General features: G+C 42.7%; 1 long non-coding RNA gene across 1 annotated transcript; it reads right to left on the reverse strand.

The window, feature by feature from the left end:
- Positions 1-2,488: 2,488 nt before the first annotated feature.
- LOC124965198 (uncharacterized) lies at positions 2,489-19,998 on the reverse strand. Its single transcript, XR_007105117.1, has 2 exons — positions 18,640-19,998; positions 2,489-2,840 (listed from the first exon to the last, which is right to left on the reverse strand). It is a non-coding gene; the product is annotated as an uncharacterized LOC124965198 (long non-coding RNA).

A 19,998-nucleotide genomic window follows, 5' to 3' on the forward strand; every position in this document is an offset into this window, starting at 1 on the left:
TCACTTTCTAATAAAAGGGACCAGGGCTCTTTGAAGAAGCGGCGGATATTAGGACTGAGGCAGTAAATATACAAGTCAGTGTAATCTTTTTTTTTTTTTTTTGCAATACTGGGATCGAACTCAGGGCCTTGTGCTTGCAACACAAGCACTCTACCAGCTGAGCTATCTCCCCAGCCCCAGTGTAATCTTCAAGTAACAGAAAGAAAAGAATTTGGGACAAGAAAATTATGTTAAAAGACAACAGGAGACAATGGAAAGAACTCCCAATGGCTAAAGGAGGAACGAATTGAACAATGAAATACTGTAGAACTGGATAACAAACAACAGCTTAAAGTAAACTATCCAGCTGTCCACACTGGACTGAGCACAAACAAATGGGGTTGCCCAGACACCTCTTGTGCAGAAGAATTCCAGATGATTGAGGCAGACTCTATACACCAAGGAGGTGGAGCTAACTCTGCTCCGTCAGTGTGGACACTGCATAGCGACTTCCTCCAGGAAACACAGCCAGTGTGGCGTGCAGAGAACAGTGACTTCACAGTGAGACCTGAAAGGCACTGCCTCAGTCAGTCAAGCACCGTCAGAACCAAAAGGACGTTCATCTTGAGGGCTGAGGTACCCCAGCAGCTCTCTGCCTCCGTGACCTGCTTCCCCAGCCCCACAATCCCAGTCTAAATATGAGAAGAACAAGGGAACCCCAATGGAGAACGGTCTTCCTCAACACTGTCAAGGTCACTGGAACAAGGAACGTCAGAGAAATTGTCAGCCTATGAGGAGTTATGGAGACGTGATGTCATGTGGGGTCCTGGATGGAGTCCAGGGACAGGAAGTGGCAGAACCGAAAATCCAAAGGAAAGGAGACTTCAGTTCACAGTCGCATGCCAGTATTTGTTGTTCATGACAAATCGTCTAAGATGTTAACACGTCTGAGCTAGTGCACATGAGTCACAACAAGGGGAAACCAGGTGGAGGCTACATGGGAGATCTCTGCATTTTCTTTGCAATTTCTGCATAAAGCTAAAACTACTCTCAAATAAACCTTAAGACATGGTTATATTTTTTTCAAACATCTACTTGTTTAATTATTTATACAGTTAATTACAGGTAGCTGACACTCAGACAGTTCTATATTATGAACACAAAATTAAATTTATTATGATACCAAATTAACTAATTCAAATATTTTATTCAAGATATGTGCCTGTTTTACCTGTTTTATGTTGAAGTAATAACATATGTGCAACTTATTGTGGCGGGCGAGACCTGGGGCCCAGGGTTACGCCACATGCATCCAAGATGGCGGACTGGCAGAGAGCCAAGGGCCTGCTGATGCGCCTTGAGAAAAACAGGAAGCGTTCACCATTGGCTGGCTAATAAAATATAGCCTTTGATATTTTATACTAATCAAATTTAGACTTTAAAGAGAAATTTAAAATTTGGAATGCAAGGTGGTATTTTAAAATAACAGTTATTGTTAACCAATATTGTAGATACCATAATGTCTTTGAAATTAGTCTTTTTTTATATAATGATAGAAATTCAACAGGCATAAGAAATTATTTCATTAGAATGAGAAATTCATGTTTTTAAGTATTTTATTATTCTTCTTAGTGAGAGAAGGTCAATTATATTTATAAATAGCTTTTATGATAGAAACAAAGAATTTACAGAATAAAAGCTTTCAATACCTTAGCTGATTGTGTTACTTATATATAGCCAATTTAATTACATGTAAAGCTTTTGAAAATTATTTTGTACAAATTGTGTTTTAATTCATTCAACATGTTATAGTCTTCTATTTAATGACGTGAAACAACAATTTTTTAAATACTTACATGTCACGCCTGATAGTTTAAGTGCTAGTATCTTGATTCTCAATGAGAACATAGAGAATAAAGGAACTTTAGACCCTTCTCTTATATTAACCAAATTACAAATGTCTAATGTTTAAATGCATTTTAGTTAAAAGTATCTGATGTTGTCATATTTAGTAGATGATATTCCAGTCGGTGATTTTTTAGCATCCCATTATTGTAAATCAGTTAAGTATCTCCTGTAATAAAAGCTTAGGACATTAATTTTATTTACCTCAAATTAAATTTATTCTTAATTACAAAAGTCAAGACATCAACAAATGTAAATAATAACATTAATAATTTCTTTCCTGTTTCAAAAGAAACCATTAGGAACAAGGGATATAGATCTTAAATATCATAGAATTTAGCAATTTATTATTATATGACCACCTGGAAAAATGTGAATTAATTAAGAAGACTTTTACCTGGAAAAATGTGAGTTAATAAATATAAGAAAGTCTTTTTTATTTTTTGTTGTTTACCCAATTAAATTAAGTCATTACTTCACATGAATTAAAATTATATGGATCCATTTTTAATTTTAAAATGTGTGTATGCTCATTGAACTGTAAGTTTTGAACTCATGTAAATAGTCATTGTGTGCACACATACATTGACCAGTCAAAAAAAAGAAAATTTTTATGATTTATTGTAAGTGAAGCTACCTAGCAATGAACAGTAAGTGAAGCTCCACAGCAATGAACAAACATGCATTAAACTTTGATTTAATTTGTCTAAGAATTTAAGATATAAAAAGAAAAACTTCAGAAAAATCCGGTTGCCAACTTTTGTCCTGAAAATGTTATTCACCTTTAACATCATCCCTAAAAGGCAAAAATTAATCCAGCAAAAATCACAATTAGAACATCTTTATTAACTTCAGAAAATCTTTTCTTTCCCCCTTCTCCTGCTTTGGGTCCGATGTGGTCTCCTAGTGAGTTTTCAGGCTTCTCCATTACATTTCAATGTAAGCTTCACTGAGACCTGTAAGGAATTGAAAGAGAGATTCGTGATTCCAACAAAACTTGATGCAGAGAGCATTTTAACAATTTCTTATTTTTAGGACCAGATTCAAATGTCAAAGAAATTATTCGACCTTGTTTTTTATTACCTTTTGAAAATGAAGCTACTATACTAAGCTCCTCACTGAGATGCCATTGGCTATTGACTGGTTTGTCCAAGGTTGTCTATCCAGTAGTTTGGGTGAATATTTTTAGGGTTATTTTTCTCTCAGTGACAAACACTGCCTAAATGAACAGATGGGACCCAGATCCATTAGTGGTGGCCCACCCAACTTCCCCATAGAGGCCTGAGCAGGTGGAAGAGATTGATTGGAATTGGGAATTTTTTGGATTTGGATGGTATACAAATTTTGCACTGACCATGTATGTGTGAAGGCGTTGATGCAGTCACTGTGGTCTCACCATGTGCTGTTACTTATATTGTGTTAGGTGTTGGGGATTTACAAAAATGGATGCAGGACTCAGAAGAGAACCAGAACTTAACAGGAATGACAATATACGGAACTTGTGACTCGGGCTTGCAGCCGGCTGCATTTCCTCCTTTTATTCCTATCTGCAGCCTGTACAGTAGCACCTTGAAGGGTTAGAAGCTCCGAAGGACTTGCATTTTCCACTGTTTCTCTAGTCGCTTTCCCTGTGTCCTATCTTGCTGTCCATCACAGTGTCCTCAAGAGGCCAGCTACTGGACTGCAGTCACGTTGGTATCCCCCCCACTTTCTCAGACACAGGAAGGACTGGGAAACCGTTCATGGATAATCGACAATGCAAGAGCACATAATCTTTAACAAAGGTTTGAGTGACAACAGAGAATGCCTTCGAATTCCTGCACACCTCTTTGGGTACTGACTTGATTCTGGTGTTGCTAACGTTTGGTGATGCAGTCACTGAAATGGAAACACTGTAGGGCAGCCTATCAGAGCAGCCTGAAGTCAGTCCTTATGGCTCTCCCTTTCTTTTGTAAATGAGACATGGAATGCCTGAGCGAGACCCACAGGAGTTAATCAGAATCTCTGGGAGAGGAGCCCTGGCATCAGTGTTTTTCAAGCTCCCCAGGAACCATCAGGAGTTTGGAAGCAGGATAGGAATGAGGTAAGATCCCTTCTCTCCAGGAAGCAGAAAGCCAGCAACTGTAGGTCTTGAAGACAGTCTCTCGGACTTGAGTAAGGAGATACGAGACTTCTGATTGACAAACACCTGTACTTCACTGCTAATTAAAGAAGCAATTAGCAATTCTGGTAGAAAGAAATATTTGGAAGCTGGAGGGACTGGTGGTATGGAAAGGTCTGGAGAAGTCAAGCATCACAGCCCAGATAGAGGAAAGTGGTCTGAACATACTCCTGCGGCTTCAAGGTGCCAGGCAAGTGGGCTTGGAGAAAAGCCATGCACCATGACAAGGCGTGCTGTTGGAGTCACACTGAACAAGCTCCTCATACCCCTCATGCTGGTAAGCACGCTATCTAGTCGAGGTGGGATTTTTATTTTTGGACCAGAGATTGAATCCAGGGATGCTTAAACACTGAGCCACATCCCAGCCCCTTTTATTTTTTTATTTTGAGACAGGGTCTCACTAAGTTGCTTACAGCCTCACTAAATTGCTGGGGCTGGCTCGAACTTGCAATCCTCCTGCCTCAGCCTCCTGAGTTGCTGAACCACATGCGACATGCGACACCATGCCTGGCTTGAATGGGAATTTTGCCCTCAACTGGACAAATAACCAGAGTGTAATTTTCACCCTATGGTCAAGTGCTTTCTTTTTTCTTTTAAACAAAAACAAACTACTGAAAACTATCAAGATAAATAAAGAACAAGGAGTCTGAGAAATGTCCCAGCTCAAAGGAATCTGAAGGAGACTTGAAAACTAAATATAGGTGGCATTTTGGATCGGATTCTGAGACAGAAAAAGGACACTAGGGAGAAGTGAAGGAATCCAAATAAAGACTTTAGTTAATAATAAAACATCAACAACAGAAGCACAGATGAACCCAACACACACTTCACCGGCAAACATGAAAAGGTGATTAACATCTCAGTCATTATGGAGATCCAAGTTAAAATCACAGTGAAATTTAAAATAGCCAGCATTGGTAAGGATGAAGACAAACTGGAACACTTATATATCCACGTAACAAAAAAGTGTGACCTGTGTGTGGAATAGTTTGCTGTTTCTCATAAAGTTAAAATTAGAATTATCATAGTACTCAACAATTCTGTTCCTAGGTATTTACCCCAAAGAACTGAAAAGACGTGTGCAAACCAAAATGTGCAGGTGCTCTTTCCATCTGTTGAATTCAGGAATAAGGGGGACAGGCTCAGAAAGAGTCCAGGAAGAGAAACCTGGGTATGAGTTGAGGCAGGTGGTGAAGCGAGGACTGCTTATCACGGAGAAACGCATTCTGATTTGCAAGTTATTGGTGGCCCTGCAGTGAGTAAAGTGTACTGTGCGGTTCCATGTGGAGGAGATACTGTGGTAGGGCAGTGACCACTCTGGAAGATAAGTCGAAGTATGCAGAGCACTTTACACCACCACGGCACGGTTGCTGCCAGCTCAGCACTATCAGGAAACCAAATGGCACTGAGGTCGACCCTTACACACCCAGCTCAGCCAACGGTGTGACACAACCGCACTTCTTAGAAAACCCGTCAGGAGAAACCAATGTGTGGACACCACAGTAGTGTCAGAGGTTACTTTGTACATGTTATGTCAGCGCTTACAGGCAACCGAGGGATTGTCACATCAATATGGGAGAACACAGTGTGGATATCAGGAAGAAATAAAGGCCACCGTCTGGATGTTATTATTGAGCAAGTGGCGGTGCTAAGTAATTAGGTTAGTGTAGGAGGCCACTCTATGGACATTACTGTGGTATTCTGGGCACCACTGTGCATATTACATTAGTATTAGAGGCCATAATGAGGACATTATGTTAGTATTAGAGGCCACTCTGTGCACATTGTATTAAGACCACAGGAAAGTGATTAGTACAAGATGCCACAAAAAAGGACATTAGTGTCACACAACTCATTGAGGGTAATATGAGGGACATAAAAAGCAGGGTTGATACTATATTAGTGAGAAGGGATATTAAATGACTGCCAGAAGGTTCATGTGGAATATGAGTGTCAGAGGTCACAGTGAGGCTATTACACAAGTGTCAGAGGCCACAGTGGGGATATTGTGAGTTTCAGAGGTCAGCCGTGATATCATATGAAACAGTAAGGATGTGTTTGAATGTCAGAGGTCACAGTGAAGATATTATGTGTCAGTGGCCACAATAGGTACATTATGTGTTAAAGGCCAGGATGTTATATGAGTGTCAGAGGCCACTGTGAGGATATTTTGTGCAATAAGGAGGCCACAGTGAGGATATTGTATGAGTAACAGAGGCTACAGTGAACAAATTACAGGAGTGTCACAGTCCACAGTGGGAATATGTAATTAATATAAGAAGCCACAGTACAGTTTTTATATTAATTTTGGATGCTACAGCATGGATAACATATCAATATTAAAAGTACAGGGCAGCTACTAGTTTTAGAAAATATAGTGTGGTTATTACACTAATAGTAAGAACCACAGTGTATATATTATATTTCGATGCCATACTATTGATATGCCATTAAAGGTCAAAGGGCAATGCTGCTAAATTATGGATATTACATTAATTTAAAGGTAAGAGGGCAACTACAATATTAATTTTAGATGTTGTGGTATAGATCACAAATTAATATTCAAGCATACAGGGTAGCTATGATATTAGATTTAGCTGGAATAATATTGATATTACATCAATATTGTAGGTCAAAAGGCACTTATTATATTAGGCCAAAAGGCACTTATTATATTAGCTTCAGATGCCATAGTATGGGTATTAAATAAGTATTAATTATATTAATATTAAAGGTTACAGGCCACCTATGAGTTACTAATATTAATAATAAAGATCACAGGGCAACTAAAATATTAGTGTTACATCCTGTAGTATGGATATTATATTAGCATTAAAGACCACAGAACACCTATTATATAAATTTTAGATGCTACAGTATGGATATTATATTAACATTAAATGCCAGCAAGCAGCTACTATATTAGTTTCAGATGCTACAAACTAATATCATATCAGTATTAAAGGCCACAGAGCATCTAATTTTAGACAGAATACTAGGGATATTATATTAGTATTAAAACCTACAGGGAAGTTATTATATTAAGTGTTATAACATGAACATTGTATTAATATGTAAGTCCACAGGGCAGCTACTACATTAGTTTTAGATACTATGGTATGGATATTGTATTCCTATTAAAGGCCACAAGGCAGCAATTATATTACTTTGAGATATTATTATATGCATATCATATTAGTATTAATGTCCACAGTACTGATATTAGTTTCAGATGCCACATTATGAATATTATATTAGTATAATAATCTGCCTCATGGCAGATTTGTGAGTTTCAGGTGCTGAAATATGAATATGTTATCAGTAATACAGCCTTGGGGGAGCTATTATCTTAGTTTTAGTTGCAAAAATATGGATATCATATAAGTATTAAAGGCAATAGGGAAACTATTACATTCACTTTGGAAGCCACAATCTGGATATGATGTTAAAAATAAAGGCCAAACATCCGCTATTATATTAGTTTTGGTTGCTTTACTATGGGTACTGTATTAATAATAAAGCCCCCAGGGCAACTATTATATTACTTTGAGATGCTTTAGTACAGATATATTACGATTAAAGGCCACAGGCAAATATTATATCAGTTTTAGGTGCTGCAGTACAGATATCACATTAGCTTTAAAGACCACAGGTCAACTATTTATTAGTTTTAGATGCTATAGTGTGGAGATCATATTGCTATTAAAGGCCACAGAGTGGTTTTTTTGTCAGTCTTAGATGGCAAATTATAGATATAACATAAACAATAAAGGCTATAAGTTATCTATTATGTTAGTTTTAGATGCAATGTATGGATGCAGTATTAACAGCCACAGGGAGCTACTATATCAGTGTTTGAAGCTGTTATATGTTTATATTAATATTAAAGGCCAGGGAACAGCTATTATATCCGTATTTATATTATAAAATGTATATTATTATTGAAGGTCATAGAGAAGCTATTTTATCAGTTTTAGATGCCACAGTATGGATATTATCAGGAAATCAAAGGTCAATGACAGCGTGAAATCAGTTTTAGATGCTATAGTTATTAATACTAAAGGTCGTAATACAGCTATTATATTAGTTATGGATGCTATAGTGTGGATATTATATTAGTATTAAAGGCCACAGGGCAGCTCTTATGCCTGTTTTAGATGTTATCATGCAGATATTATATTAATAATAAAGGTCACAGGCAGTTATTACGTTAGTCTCACATGCTATAATATGGATATTTAGGCAATAAAATCCAGAAGGCAGATATTATATCAATTTCCAATGTAATAATATGGATATAATATTAATATGAAAGACCATAGGGAAGCTAGTACATTAGTTTTATTGGTTTTAAATACTATACTATGTATATTATATACTTACTAAAGTCACAGGGCAGATACTGTGTTAGTAACAGATGCTTTACTATGAAATTCATATTAGTATTAAAGAGAAGAATGCATTAATAGTATGGATACTATTTTAATACAAAAGTGACAGAACATATATTAGTTTCAGATTGTACAGTATGGATATCATATTAGTATGCAAGGACAGAGGGCACCTACTCTAATATTAGATTCTACACTATGGATATCCTATTAATATCAAAAGACGCAGTGTAGCTATTGTATTACTTTCAGATTCTACAATATGGACATTTCATTAGCATTAAAGAACACAGAGAAGCTATTAGTTTTTAAACATGTTTTTATTGTTGATGGACCTTTATTTTATTTATTCATTCATATATGGTGCTGAGAATCGAACCCAGTGGCTCACATGTGCTAGGTAAACGCTCTACCACTGAGCCACAACCCCAACTCTATATTAGTTTTGAATGGTATAGTATAAATATCATATTAGTATAAAAGGCCAGAGGGCACCTATTATAATAGGTTAAGATTCAGAAGTATGATATTAATACTAAAGACCACATATGCACTAGTGCACTGGTTTTAGATGCTCTAGTATATTATATTAGAATTAAAAGCCACAGGGCAGATATATGTTAGTTTTAGATGCTATAGTGTGGATATTATACAAGAAATTCACAGAGCAGCTATTATATTAGTATTAGATGCTACAGTATGCATATCACATTAGTTATTGTGTTAGTTTTAATTCTATAGTTTGGGTATCATTTTAGTAATAAAGGACACAGTAGTTATTAGTTTTTGAGGACAATATGGTTATCATATTAATAATAAAGGCAAAGGGCAATATATTAATTTTAGTTAATATATAATAGATATCATAATAGTACTAAGGAAAGAGAGCAGGTACTACTTTAATATTAGATGCTAGAGTGTGGATATCATATTAGTAATAATGACCAAAGGGCAGGTATTATATTATTTTCAGATGCTTACAGTATGGATTTCACATTAATATTAAAAGCCCAGAGCAGCTCTTGTATTAGCTTAATAGAATCCCACTTTCCTGTCTCTCCACATAGACATGTGTAACTCTGCAATTGTTCACAGTGTAGAAATCAAGTCTCTTGAATCTGAAAGTAGATATGATCAGTCTTAAGAATCCTGCCATCAGAAAACTCCATTTTCCTGGATAGTCACCTAGAATTCAACAGTACGGCACATCTCAGTTCTTTGGTCCTCCACACAGAAGCCAGAAGACCTGATTCTTTCCATGCTAGAACACGAGCACTCTGACTCTACATTTAGATACAGCAGGCCTGGTTGTCTTGGGATTAAACACAATACCCTTCTCTCCATATAAATCTCAACACTGTTTATACTACATCATAAAAGTCCATTTCCCTGACTCAAAAAGTATAGATCCCTGTGAATACTGCCATCAATAGAAAAGCAATATCCTGTCTTTTCAGAGTCCAGACTTGTGCTTCCCTCCAATTTAGATACTGTGTTTTCTGGCTCTCTGTGAAAAGAACAGCATTTCTAAAGTTCTGAAACTTTAGAAATCCAGTTCCCTGACTCTATATAGAGACCAGCAGCTTTCAGTGTTCCACTATCACAGAATCCCAGTTCCTTGGATCTCTAAACAGACTCCACCACCCTTGGGTGTCCTGACTTAATAGATCCCCAGTTCTCTGGCAATATGTGAATATGCTGTAGTCCTGAATATTGAGTCATGATAAATCTCCAGCCACCATATAAAGTCAAGCAGCCCTGTGAATCCTGCAAGCATAGAACATTAGTTCCATGGAACTCCACATAGAACTCAACATCCTTGCACATTCTGCCATCAACAGAACCAACACTCCCCACCTCTCCACCAAGAACACAGCATGCTGTGAGGCCTGCCATGATAGAACTCCAATTTACAGCTTGGAATGCAGAGATCACCATCCCTTAGTGTCCTATTATCATAAAAACATATTTCCCTGTCACTGCACATAAAAACCAGGATCCCTGTGTGTTTTGCCATTATAGAATCCCATTTTCCTGATTCTCAATGTAGATTATTGTAGCTCTTCGAGTCAGAATCCAAGTCCCTTGGCTTTCCAATTAGGACTCAGCAGAAATGGGTAGACTGCTAACTTAAAATATCAATTACATCCTACTCTTCATACAGTCCAGCAGCCCTGTGAATCCTGAAATATAAAGTACCTATCTTCTATGGCTTTCTGAGTAGTCCATTTGCCCTGGGAATTCTGCCACCCAAAGAAACAATGTTCCCTGGCCCTCCTTCTGGAGCCCAGCCGTGGTGCCTATCCAGTTCCCTTTCTCTCCTCCAAGAGCAGAGAAAAACTGTGAGTCCTGAATTCATAGAGCACCAGTTGTTCCTTGGGTCCTTGGGTCCATATGAATCCCAGTAGCTTGGAAATCCTGAAATCAGACATCCAGTTCCTTCTCTCTCCACAGAGAGACCCTCAAGATTGCAAAACCTGCCATTATAGAACTCATTCTATACACGTAACTCAGTGTATATGGTCAGCACACAGTCCAGCTTCCTGATGATCACATAGAGATCAGCAAAACTGTGAGTACTGCTCTCACTGAAATCCGCTTTCCTGGCAGTGCATGTAGAGCCCAGCAGCACTGGGAGTCCTTCCATCATTAACGCCTAGGTCCCTCTCTCCCATATAAAGATCACCAACCCTGTGAGTCCTACTATTATAGAACTTCACTCTCTTTGTTTCACAAGTGTCTACCAGCCCAGTGTATCCAGTCATAACAGACTCTAGACCCCCGATGTTTGCACAGAACTCAACAGCACTGAATATAATATCATGGAATATAATCCAAGTTCCTGGCACTCCAGATAGAGTCAAGTAAACCTGGAAGTCCATCTATTAGAGAACGGAAGGTCAATGAACTTTATAAGGGGCCAGAAGCCCCTTATATCACTATAGAAACCTAGTTTTCTGGATCTCCACAGGGAACCCAGCAAGCTCGGGTGTTGTGTCATTATATATGCCCAATACGACATGCTGCAAAAAACACACAAGTTTCTTAAAACTCCAAACCATGGAAATAGGCTTATTTTCAATTCTAGAGTTACTTTTATATCTATGCAAAATTTGAAAAAGAAAGAAAACTAAACACACACACACACACACACACGGTGCCCAGGCGCCCAGAGCGGCAGCCACAGGGTCCCTGCCTGGGGACGCAGATCCCTAGGCTGACCTCACAAGTGCGCACAGGTCGTGGCCGCCGCCCTTCAGCCAGGCTCCAGGAGTTCAAGCTCCATCAGCGACTCTGCCCGTGAGCAGGAAGAGCTCCGCGGAGTTCTCGGCCCCCGCGTCCCGCCGGCTCACTGAGGCCGGGCCCCTGCGGCGCGGGCTCGGGGCGCAGCCCCCTCTGCGTTAAGAAGGTGACTGGCCTTCTGCCCGGCGGCCGGGAGCGCCAGTTCGCCGCCGCCCTCCACCGTGGGGCCCGCCGCGCTCGACCCGCGGGGCTCCCAGGCCGGCCGGGGGGCACGTCCCAGCGCGCCCCGGCCCGCCGCCGCCGAGTCGCTTCCCACGCGCGCTCCGGGAGCTGCGCTCGCCTGGGTGGAGGGGCTCAGGTCGGCCGGCCAGCCGGACGCAGCGTCCCCGCGGAGCGAAGGGCCTGCGCTGGACCCCGACCGCTCCGCCGCAGCGCGGCCTCCTGCAACACTGCGCAGGCGCGGCCCGCCCCTCGCCCCGCCCCTTGAGGCCCAAGGGTTAGGGTTTCCCTGCAGGTTTGCCGCGTAGTGCCCAGGGAGGTGCCCATGGACACAGGCATGTGCGAACGCAGCCCACGCCCCACTCAGCAGGCCAACGGGTGCAGGAGTGTGGCGCTGTGCACAGGTGCGGGGAGGGTGGCCAGCGGTGGAACACTCCCCTCTCAGGGAGGACTTCACTGCCCAGAAGTCACAGGGAGCTCACCTTCAAGTCCTGAACATTTCTCAGATGCTCCCTCTAACACAGGGGGCTGCCGACCACACTACCGAAGGTGCCGCGAAGCCCTTGATGCCTCTCAGCAGAAACCCTCGGGAAATTCCCAGGGCCTCTTTTTTTTTTTTTTTTTTTTTTTAATTCAAAATGAATCTCTTTAACTTGTGTTGAACTGTTGGGGTTGAAAATTTGCACCTGCTCCCCATGGAGTGCTGGCCTGTCTTCCCAGGTGCATTTCTGCTCAGGTGCCCCTGAAAGTTCAAACAGCATCCTGGCTCCCAGAAGGCATCACAGGAGGCCTGGCTTTCAGGTTAATGTACCCAGAAAACCAACCCAGCCTTGCATGCAGACACCTCTGCCAGGTTCCAAGGCCTGTCTTCCCCCTGGCACCTCCTGCTCCTGTGCAGGCCAGACTCTGAACTCTGAAGGGAACACGGCCCTGCAACAGCCCCACCCCAGCTCCCAGCTTGCTACCATCCAGCCGTGAGTCATCTATGACCCTTGATAACCCCGTCTGTTCACGTCTACACCAGCTGAGCCCTCCTCAGCCACGCGCTCTGGATCAGGAGGAAAGAAGGAAACACGCAGTGCTCTAGGAAGGCCTCGCCTTGCTGGAGGGTGGGGCTGGCTCAGCTCCATGGCAGACATGGGGCCTGGGATGGCAGATGGTGCTGGCGGCTGCTCTGGGGTCCTGGCAGGACGGTGTTGGAAGGCGGTCCAGGTGACACGATACTGCAGTCCTGCTTTCTGCACATCAGGATGGCTCTGACCCCTGAACAGATCTCCCTGCCAACATGTCTCCTAGGTGCTCGATGCAGATCCTGAACTCTTCTGTCAGTGCCCAACCCTGTACAGGGTCTGTTCAGAGCGAAATGTGACACGCCATGAGTCATAAGGCAGCTGACAACAGGTGTCAGAGCAACTTCATGGAGGTGGGTCAGTGGGCCCATGTGGAGGAGGAGATGGTGAAGGGTGGGCCTGGGGTATGAAGGAGATGGGAGGTCATCAGGACCAAGTCGGGGCAGGAGGCAGAGCAGGGACAGCCACTCAGGACAACAGTGACTCCTAAACATGTCAACACATGCCGACATGTGGCCAGTCATTGCACTCTGGTGTGCTCCAGGGAAAGTGAAGTGAGTGTGCAGAGCACACACGTACAGGAGTGTCCACAGCAGCCTTCTTTGTAATGCCCTAACCACCAACGTGCAGATGTCATCCACAGGAGGACAAGTAAACAGCCATCATTCACCCACAGGGACACAGGTGGCTCTGAGGCATCTGTCCCACCCTGGCCTCGAGCCATCAGGACAACAGAATGTTCTTCTGTCTCAGCAAGCAGAGCATGTGATGGGGGCTGCTGCCCCTTCCTCACATGTTCCCTAACTCTGCCCTCACTGAGCACCTGCCTTGGGTCCCCCAGTCTTCAGCTCCAAGATCTGGAAGACCTCTCTATCCCAGGGACCTAGTCCTGGTGGCGCCTAATGGAGAGAGGGCAAGTGTGGTGGTGATGATCCCCTCTTCTCCAGAGAACCCCAGATCACCCCATCACGGTCCTCCACCCCAACCCCCATCTCTGCAGTCCCCTGAACTGTTTCCCAGCCTGGAGACCTTGGCCATAACCTCTCCACAGAGGACTCCAGACCACCCCACCACCGTGTCCACCATCTCTGTGGTCTCCTAGCAATTCCCCCATCTTTGAGGTCCTGGTCTTTCTCTCTGAAGTGGACCCCAGATACCCCTTCGCGGCCCATGCCATCTCTGACGGTCCAGAGACCTCGGTCATCTCTCTCCAACAGTTCACAGCTTTGATGTCATCAACAGCAGATTCTCACCTACGCTGCTCAATACCCTCCCCAGCCTGTTCAAAACTAGAGTTTGGAACATAAAATTGGATCCTGATACTGCTCAGAAATGCAGCAGTTTTGTCTGAGAAATTAAATGCCAGGAAGAGGCTTCTGGGGTCAGGGTGATCTCAGGAAGGAGTAAGCCCTGCACACCATCTGAAGGAAGGGATTCCCACATCTGCTCTGATGTTCGGGATGTTCTTCCACTTGAGGCCAGAAGTTTTGTTTCCTGTCAGCATAAAACCCAATTTCCTTGGCTCTCCAAGTAGAGTTGAGAGCCATGCAAATCCTGCCATTGTAGAACTCCACTTCCCTGAAACTTCAAGTGGAACTCAGCAACGCTGCACATTATGCCATCAACTAACCCTTGTTCTTCATGTAGAACCCAGGAGACCAGTGAGTCCTGCCATCCATATAACCCCAATTCCTTGCTTTTCATAGACCTGTGAGTGTTAGCATCACTCACACCTGGTTAGCTGGCTCTTCACAGGGAGCCCTGAAGCTTCAGGGACCTTCCAGTGGAGAACCTAGCTTCTTGGCACTCATGAAGAGCTCTGCAGCCGTCAGTGTTACTGAATTTAGGCATTCAGGTTTTTTGTCTCATGAATTTGAGGAATGAAATCCACAGAAACAAGGGTGAGAGCAGAGCAACGGGTTTATTACAGTAAAAGAAAGTAGAGCTCCTGAAGGGGACAGGCCCAAGAAAGGGCAGTCAACAGGTGTCGTTGTCTAGGGGTATTTAAAGGCATATCTGATGGATGAACACAGGTGACTGGGGTGGAAAATGCTAGCAGGGACCAAGCAAGCCCTTTAAACTTTGGGTTTAATAAGCCAATTAGAAGTGCATGATTTCAATACATTATTTACATACTCAAGAATATGACTCTCCCTTGGTGTTTTCTGACACCTGTTAGAGGAAGCATTTCGGGCTGGGTCTGCTTGTGGTTGGTCACTGCTGGGGGTAAGGACAGGGTAAATAAGGAAGTGCTGTTGTAACTGCAGCTGTGAGAATGGAAGCAGTTATTACAGGTCAAAGGAGGCATGAAGTAGCAAGTCACAGGATGTACTTCAGACCAATGTCTCTTTCCAGGTTGACATGATGTCCCTCTACCCTCCTGTCCTTCCCCAAGGTCCTTATCCTGGATGACTATGAGAGATCTATCTTCCTGCCTCATCAGCATCTTTCATGATAGACTCCAGTTCCCTGTTCTGCACACAGATCTCAGTATTCCTGCAAGTTCTGCCAGCACAGAAACCCAGTTCCAAGGCCCACTACGCAAATACGCTTCATCTCTGTGAATCCTACCATCATAGAATGTTCATCTTCTATCTCCCCTCATACAGTCCAGGAGACATGTAAACGCTGTGTTCATTAAATAGTGAGGTCCCTGCCTCTTAACATGTATCTCAGGAGCCATGTGTATCCTGCCATCAATAAAACCCATTTCTTGGCTCTCCATGAAGATTCTGGAGTCCTGTGATTCCTGCCATTATATAACCCCAGTCCCCTGGCTCTCTATGCAGAACCCAGCAGTCCTGGCCATCATGCTATCATATACTCCAAACCCTGTTATGCAGATAGAGATGAATAATCTGGTGGGCACTATCACCATAGAAACCAGCTCTGGTTTTTGGTCATTACAGAGCCAAGTTCCATGCTAGGCATTTTACAACTGAACATCCCTGCTAGTCCAGACATGAAATAATCCCTATTATGTGACTCTCCATGTAAACCACAGGAGAAATGCACATCCTGCCATCAAATAATGTTCTGTTGCTCCTCACAAGAACCCCATCATCCCTGAGAATCCTGCCACCAGAGGAACTGGCTCCTGAATCTCCACTAAGAACCCAGAGTATTGTGTGTCTGACCATCAGGATCCCATTTCTTTGGGCTGGCAATCCTGCAAGACCTGACATCGTAGACTCTTGGGTCCCTGAGCATTCCCCCCAAATCCGAACTGTCCCTTTAGAATGTGACAGCAAAAAAAAACAGAGTTCCCTCTGTCTCCAGCAGAGGCCAACAAACCTGCAATTCTTGCCATTATGGATCCACAGTTCTTTTTTTTTTTTTTTTTTTTTTTTTTACGTTTACATAGGGTAATGATGTTTATTTTATTTTCCCCTCCCCCCCACCCCTCCCACTCCTCTTTTCCCTCTACACAGTCCTTCTTTCCTTCATTCTTACCGCTCTCCTTAGCCTAACTCTAAACCTAACCCTAAACCTAATGCTAGCCCCTCCCACCCCCCATTATATGTCCTCATCCGCTTATCAGCGAGATTATTCGTCCTTTAGTTTTTTGAGATTGGCTTATCTCACTTAGAATGATATTCTCCAATTTCGACCATTTGCCTACAAATGCCATAATTTTATCATTCTTCATTGCGGAGTAATATTCCATTGTATAAATATGCCACAGTTGGATCCACAGTTCTGACTCTCCATGTATAGCCATAAGTCTTGGGAGGTGGAGTCCTGCCATCCAGGAACACAAGATCCCTGACTCTTCATGTAAAACAGCCATCCTTGGTGGTGTCCCACCATCACAGACACCAGTTTTGTTTTGTTTTTGTTTTTTTACATGTGGGGATCGACAGCCCTGCATGTACTGCCATCATAGGAGCCTGGTTCCCTAGCTTTCACATACAGCCCAGGAGTGTTGGGAGTTCTGGCACCATTGAGACTGAGTTGCTTGTCTGTCCATATAAAACCTAGCAGATCTGAAAAACCTACTCCCTGGATCATCTAGTTACACTAAACGGTCCTGCAAATCCTTCCTTCATTAGTTAAAAAAAAAAAAAAAAAAGTTTCCCGAGTTTCCTGTCTCTCCACGTAAACTTCAGCAGCCCGTGAGCACAAGCGTAAGTATAAATGCAGTTACGTGGCTTTCCACTGTTAGCCCAGCGTCCCTGCAAATCCTGCCGACACAGCACCCCAGTCACATGGCGTTGAGTAAGGAAAGCACTCCCGACGGTTCTGCGTCACATGAAGAAGCCCTTGCTGTCCACGTTGATGGTGGTACTCTCGGGGCTGCTGACCTCTCCACAATGGGCTCGGCTTCCCTGCACACCGTTCCAGTTATATCACCCGCATTCCAGGTCACTCCCAGGAGAGTCCACCTATGCTGACAGTTCTACCACAATAAAATCAAGCTTTCTCCTCAGAGGTCACCAGCACCGTGGGTCCACTCACTGAAGAACCCATCTCCTGGCTCTCCACGGAGCACCAACAATCCTCTAGATCCTTATATCACAGAACCCAGAACCTGGGATTTCCACATAGATCCCAACATTTCTGAGAGTCCTGAAATAACAGAAAACCAGCTCCCTGAGTCTCCATGTGGAGCAACCTGACCTGGGTGTCCTGGGTGTCCAGGACCCAGTTTCCTGGAGGTTCACTTACAGTCCATCAGATTTGTGATTGCTGCCATCATAGATCATTAGTTCCCTGGCAGTCAACTAGAATCCAATGGCCCCAGGAATCCTACCATCATAAATTCCAATTTACCTTGCTGTTCACAAGAATCAAACAGTTTTGCAAACCCTGCCATCATTGAACTATGGTTCTATTTATCTGTTTAGATCCCAGAACCCTCATGAGACATGTCATAATAGAAATCAACTTGTCTCTTTTGAACATGGAGAAAAGTAGCCTTGTGAGTCCTCCCATCATAGAACCACAATTGCCTGATTTGAACATACAGAAAATCAGTCCCACCATCTTAAAACTCCAAGTCCCTCCTCTCCAAGCTAGTTCTGCCATGATAAAACCCCATTTCCTTGGCTGTCCAAGTAGGACCCAGAAACATTGCAAGAATTACAATCATGGAACCCATGTTCTCTACACCTTCATGTAGATCCAAGTATCTCTGGATTTCCTATTATCATAGAACCCAGTGGTTAGTCTCCTCAAAGTGTTTAACAGACCCAGGAGTCCTGCTATTATAGAGCACCAATTATGTGGTTCCACAAATAATGTCCAGAATCTCTACTTTGTTATATCACAGCATGGTGTGTGAGGTCAGGTTGAAAGCATGGGAATGAAAAAAAAAAAATCATATGGACAGACAAACTCAGAGAGCAGAGAGGGGAAACTGCATAGCAGGGTGACTATAGTCATTAATAGTGCACTATGTATTCAAAGGCAAGAAAATATTCTCAATTTCATCCCCATACCACTGAAAAATATTTGAGGTGAAAGATGTGCTCATCACTGATTAGGTTATATCATATATACACGTATTTGTGATGTTAAGCATTACACACATACGCAGTTACTGAATTTGCAGGTCAGATCCAATAGGCAACAAAGACACTCACTTTACACAGGGTAATGGTTCTTTTAGTAATAATATTGAAGTAAGAGCAAAAGCAAAAATGATGGGCAAGAAAGAAAAATATATCACCTGATTGGAGAAACACCAACACCTGAAGTCGTGTAGCCGGGGAGTCCTGGGGCAGCTTTTCATGGTCCTGACCGAGAAGTCCCAGGCACAGCATCTGCTCCACAGATGGGACTCTGAGGTCTTATTCCCAGCAGGGCTTTTTAAATACAAGGTAGAGCAAAGAAAGCTCCATTCTAACCACCCGCCTGACCTAGCAATTCCTTCAAGGACAATTCAGAACTCACAAGGACTGGCCAGATCCCTGAAGGAAGTGTTATAACCTTGAGATAGTGAATGACTGTTTTCATGTGCCAGTGAACCAAACCCATGGAGGAGTCAGCGTTCTTTGGATGTTCCGTCAAGGATGTGCAAAGACCACACGGCACGTGGACAGGGAAGATCTTTGGTATTTTCCCTAGTCATTTAGTACTGAAACTTCCCTCTGAGTCCCATAAATAGTTAAAATTCTTACATCATGAGAGGACACGGAGTAGGCATGAGCACGAAAGCTTGAGCCATACCCCTTGGAAGGATGACCACACAGCTGAAATAAAATCCAGGACCACACACGCATTACTGCTTCCACAGCAAGTCCTTCAATATTCATACATCCAAATCAATTTAAATGGAGTCAATATTTGTGGGTGCTTTATTGACCCACAGGGTAACAGATGGAGAGAATATAGACTGACTTTTGGTGTGTTTTCAGTTTTTGAACAGGACTTGTAGACAGTCTAGTGGCTCGTTGAATAAAAATTTTGTTTTTCTTTGTGTGGTGGCATGTGCTCCTGTAAGAGAGGACAGGTTTAGTTTATTTATCTTATAGGGACTGAGTTGTAGAGAAGCTTTGGGAGACCATGTCACACACCCTCTATTTGTACACTGCAAAAAGTATAAAAAGCATTATAAATTATGAAACAGAATAAGAGAGGCATTGAAACTCAAGGATACCTAATGAAATAAATCCTGTGGGAGTTTTAAATGTCCTATGAGTTAATCTCACAATTTTACACTTGTTTCTGGTTACACTTCCCTGTGGGGTGTCCCAAGATTAAACAGGTGGTCCTCTCTTGGGCTGTTTTTGTAAATTGCTGGCGATCACTGAAGTCTCCCCTGGGATTACTCTTAGGAAGTTAGTTTATGAGGAATTGCTTGGCTTCTTCAGTCTTCTTTTCTCTACCAGTCAGACTTTCCAAGAGCCAGGGTGGGTCAGTGTCTAAGGACCACATGGCTTCCCATGGAAGCAAAAGAGTATTCCCTCTTCAGTGACCTTTTCACAGAAATGTACCGTTGGCTCCCCGTCACTGGGGTCTTCACAATCTCCATGCTTGGGAGACTGTATGACTCTCTGGTTGTAGGGCCTGTAGGAGTACTGTCACT

This window comes from Sciurus carolinensis, chromosome 15, assembly GCF_902686445.1.
Source record: "Sciurus carolinensis chromosome 15, mSciCar1.2, whole genome shotgun sequence".
Classification (NCBI taxonomy): domain Eukaryota; kingdom Metazoa; phylum Chordata; class Mammalia; order Rodentia; family Sciuridae; genus Sciurus; species Sciurus carolinensis.